The sequence below is a fragment of the Centruroides sculpturatus genome, unplaced genomic scaffold, assembly GCF_000671375.1.
Source record: "Centruroides sculpturatus isolate CEXI.00-Female unplaced genomic scaffold, Cexi_2.0 scaffold1849, whole genome shotgun sequence".
Taxonomy (NCBI): domain Eukaryota; kingdom Metazoa; phylum Arthropoda; class Arachnida; order Scorpiones; family Buthidae; genus Centruroides; species Centruroides sculpturatus.
The window spans coordinates 80628-85987 of NW_019386235.1; the positions used below are offsets into that span (position 1 = coordinate 80628).

The 5360-nt window shown below is 28.9% G+C and overlaps 1 pseudogene; it reads right to left on the reverse strand.

Moving 5' to 3' along the window:
- Positions 1 to 1531: 1531 nt before the first annotated feature.
- LOC111614204 lies at positions 1532 to 5114 on the reverse strand (annotated as a pseudogene).
- Between the last annotated feature and the right edge of the window lie 246 nt (positions 5115 to 5360).

Sequence of the window (5360 nt, forward strand, 5' to 3'; positions counted from 1 at the left end):
AAAAAGCAATTATAGTTACCTTCTAGTACTATATTAATTTTTAGTTTAAATATTTATATTATAAATTAGTTATTTACGTTTTTCGAAGTTTTTTCAGAAGAAGAATATTTAAATTTAAAGAGAAAGAATATTTTATAGAAAGAACTTAAAAGATTTGCTATTTGTACAATTTCGAGATGGCGCACAACAATTGAAAATATAAAAATAAGTATCTATTGTTAGGAAACAATTGAATGTCGCAACAACTTGTGTTCGTGACGTAACTGTTACGTCTTATATTTAATTTAATAAATTATTTGTATAGAAATGAAAAATTATTACAACATAAATGACATAACGGAAAACTTGACAGATTAAGTCAAATTTAGAACATTTTATTTTAGAGAAATAGCATACTATATTAGTGTGAGATCGAGTATAATTCAGCTAGTTGCTTATAGATAAAGAGAACTGTTTTCGCTGTATAATATCTAAATATAGAAATTTCAGAGCAAAAGGGTTATTGTATAACGGTTAAATATGTGATTTAAAGCGGTTAAAGTTTACTTAAACTATAACTTTTGATTTCTTATATTGTGTCATGTTGCTTTTGGCTGTAAAATCATACTTTTTTTAGGGTAATTATTTAACAAGTTATTTGCAGTAATGCGTATTGTTTGTTTATAGAGATCAGCAGCTACGTGTGTATGATAGTGGTGTGCAACAAAAATTTCGTAAGTCTTTTTTTTAGCAAGGGCAATAACCATATTTCTATAATTTGGCTGTTGAAAAAAAAAACACATTTTGAAGATTTTTATACAAAAGTTTTCGTATGATGACATACACGTGGCAAATGTAATAGACGACATTTTTAATTGCATAGCACAAACTACCACTATTACGTGCGGTTATTAATTTATCATGAAAAAAAAGCGTAATCACGTCCTTCACTTAAAAGTTACATTTTGGAATAGTGTTTCTTTTAAGTGAACCACATTTCAGCTTTTTTTACTCTGTAAGAAGCTTAAATCTCTATATAGGTAAGTAAAGACCGTTTATCATCAGAAAGATAAAATAAATATTCTTATTAGAATATATTGGGTAAGGATACGTGTAAGTATGTGTTACATTTGGAAGATTATTGAAAAAAGCCATTGATGCACTGTTTAACTTATTATTATTTGCAACAACTCCCACACCTTTAATGCTCCATCCTCAATATGATGTTTTTCACAAAATTATGAAATACGTTACTTGTGGTTGTTTTAATTGGTAATATGTGCACAACCTTTTTAAAACTGGTTAACATGCTGACGTTTTAAATACATGTTCTCGGTCGGCTGATTAAGGGAGGAAATGTATTTGAAAATACTTTGTTTGAAACATTTTCAACTATATTTCTTCCTTTATAATTTGAAGAATTTGGTTGCTAGTGAATTTCATTTCTTACTATGAGTAAAACAACTACTTTATCATCAGATATTAAGAAATCTTTTTATTGATATATACTTTAACCAGTTTGAGGGATGTTTTTTTTTGATAGAGAGTTGCTTTAGAAACTATTGCAGGATTGTTTAATAGTAGAGGGACTCGGCAGTTTTAAGATATTGAGGCCCTTAGAAATTGGTAACCATGTGGCGATATTCAGTAAGCTAACAAGTATCATTGTGCTCCAAAAAAATCATTGTCTGTTTATAATAATAGGTAAGAGGCTTAACTGTTCTCCTAAAAAAGCAATTATAGTTACCTTCTATGGAAGTATGGTATTTAAATGATAAAAAGAGCACATTATAATATGAAGAAAATCATCGGTAAGAATAATTAGCAGACTTTTACTTTAAAAATTTTACATTGCATTCTTTCACAATTGTTTCTATAACATTACCTGCCATGAAGTGCTTTCAGTTCTATATTTTTAAAGTATACTTTTGCACGCAAAGTGTCATTTACTTGTACACTACATCATATGTGGTCAGTATATATTTGTAGTCAACAAATTAATTTGGATTTTAGCTATTGTAAATTGCATAATCAACAGCATACTAACTTGATATGGTATAGAGTAATGCTAAAAGATATAACAACGATCTTAAAAGAAAAAGAAATTTCATTGTAAACGTCATCTCTATTATGGAGTTAATAATTATACAATTCCGTAAAAAAATACAGAGGAAATATCTGAGTTTATTTTAAAATACAACAGGTAAAGTCACCATTTACCTACGAATGGGGCTAGGAAAAGATCTTACAATGTAAAGACGTTTCTATCGCGAGTTATTAAATTTTAATATCTTATTAATAAAGAAATATTAAGAATTAAGTGAATTACGTTACGAAAATTTTCGTTATTAAAATTTATACGAAAAATGATAAAATGGAGAGAAAAATAACTCACAATTTTCAATAAACATTCTATTCCAAGATGGCGTCGGTAATAAAAAATGGAACGAATTCGAATCTGTGGACGTTCGTCAAGCGTTACGTCACGAGTTCTACGTCATAGATGAAATATTTCCAGTGTTCTAATCAGATATTTTTTAAAGGAAAGTTCATTTTTAACAATTTTCTTATCCCAGATTCGGTAAAATATTAGTTAAATGCTTGGCTAAAAAGAAAATTTATTCTGATAAGCGTAATAAAATTACATGGATAGCACACAATAAAAATTAATCCTAATAAAATACACGTTAGTGTTTATTTTTTTCGAACTTGAGCATTTTTTTGGACTTTTTCGATCTTCGAAATTAATGTGCTTTTTATAATCGACTTAAATGCTGCCTGATTGGCTGTTTGTTCCTCTCGTGTATTACGTCGTTGATTCGCCCACTAATTAGAATTTCGTATTGAAGTTGTTTGATGGTCTTCAGAATTATAGCAATGCGAGTGAAAAATGTCCCGCAGGTTACCCAAAAGCTAAGTTTTAGTCTTCAATTTACTTATAAATTACTTTAAACGCAAATCTTAATGAATATATTAATTTATCTAATAAATTTGAAATTTTAACGCGATTTTTAACTTCTATAAATAAATAAATCAATTAATTACTTTGCCGAAGTTTTCTTAAAAGAAAATTCCGCCATAAAGTAAAGAGGAAAAGTAAACATTTTCGCAATTTTGTCGATTTTGAGATATCTTTTGACAATTGAAAATACAACGATACGAAGCTAATGTTACGAAACAATTGAAAAAATATTTAAAAGTTCTTAATTCTTAAGATTCATTCGATATATCGGGAATGCTTCGAGGAATTAGAAAGAAAAAAAGTCCATCGATTGAAAATTCAATGCCGAAAAGCCAACACAATTCTATAACAATCGAGTACAAAACGTATTGTTGAAGAGCGCTAAAAATGAAAAAATGAATTTCATTTTAAATCTTTTTTTTATGGTTTTCATAACATTTTTAAACATTTTTCGAAACTCATAAATCGAGAAAAATGTATTTTTACGTGTTTTAAAGAAGAAAAAATTCTTGATTTATTTACATAAATAATTTGAAAGATATAAAATTGTATCGTACAATGTAAAGTTCTAAGTATACAAGTTTTGAGATAGATAAAGTGAGGGATTGTAAGTGTGTAAAGTGGTCAATAAAGTGATCAATCTACTACACCAAATTCGAGTTTACACAACGAGTTTGCGATTTTATAATAAAAATTAGTGAAGATAAGAAAAGTTTCTTGCGTAGGCTCTTCGATTGAGCAACTTCAGACACGAACTGATCTGTTTTAAATGTTAATTTTAAAAATTTGCTTACAGCTGACACTTATTCAAAGCATTTTCAACCAATTCATTAGGAAAACTGATTACAAATAGAAATCGTGAATGCGCTACTTCGTCTTAAACCGCAAGAAAATCTAATTAAAGAAAGAAAAATATGTGGTATTTATAAAAATAATATAAAATTATCTATCACCTCATGTAATATAAGCGTTTGACGTATAACAAGACTAATTTTTTAAAAAATAATTTTAATGTTTTATATGGATTTTACATCTATTTTGAGTTAAATTAACACATAACAACGAAATTCACATTAGGCACGATGCTAAGCAGTGTTTTTAAACGAAAAACAATATTAAACCAAAATAATTACTTAAAAAGCAACTTATTTTTTCATCATACAATTTAAGCTTTTCTCTTACTTTCGGACGGCCCTTAGTGGTTTGCTTAATAGTGTCAATTCACTTTCTGTTTTAAAATCGTTTTTAGGTGGAAGTAAAGCATTAAATGAAATGCGGATAACATTGAAAAGAAAATTTGCATCTGGGTTATAGAAAAATTTATCGAATTCTGGAAAAAATATAGTATGATGATTACGAATACAGAATTTCATAAACATAAGAAAAGATTATATAATTGGAAAGATCCCAGCGACAATAACAGATACCAAATAGACTATATACTAACTAAAGAGAGGTACAGGAATTCCATCCAGGTGTAGACATATACTCGGAACACAACCTCTTACACGCAAAACTTAAACTGAAGTTTAAAAAATCAGAGAGAAAAAAAAGTTATAAATACACTTTAGAAAACTTCAAAAGGACAAAGACTGAAAGAAATAAATTAAGAGAGTCCTGAGGGACCAAACAAACTGTGAATATCAATGAAAGATTTGTCTCACATCAGAAAAATAGGTTAAAAGAAGAAAAGGTAAAAGACTCATCAACTTGGATACGGAGGAAATGCCGTACAGCAAGCCATTGAGAAGGCATAAACCATGACCAAATAGCTTTGTTCAATTGTTTTATTCACTCGCCTACTGGCGAGCTTTTTCCATCTGACCACCGATAAGTGCAATTCGATTCAGGGCGATGTAGTGTTAGTATATTTCAATATTTCATAACTTTAGTGTACAATAGTCATATTTTCTATACGTTTAGTGTGTCATAGACCATTGTTCACTCGTATGGTTATTTATAACTGTTTCAAATCTTAACAAAAGACTCGTAAGTAAGAAAAATTTAAATTTACACTGTTTTTGCAACATGTATCTTCATCTTTCCGCAATAAATATTGCACATTGCGACCACAACATAAATGTTTCACTTCTTGAGACAATCAGGAAATGAATTCCTTGAAGTTCTTTTTCAACTTGACGAGGACCTGCTCCATCATTTTGCTTTCTAACATCTTTATAAAAGATGTCAATGACATCGTTGGTAATTCTCTTCACTTGACGACAGACCTCTTAAGATACATATGAAAGCATTGTGGTTCGAACTGTGAATAGCAAAAAATTATTAATATCTTTTAGGAAAGAAAGAAGTATAGTAATCTCTAATGTAGTTTAAAGCTTTTTGTGTGGAGAAAGGAAATGACATCCAACAGTTATCAGATGCTGGCTGGATTGGCAGAGCCTGGTTTTACTGTTGATGT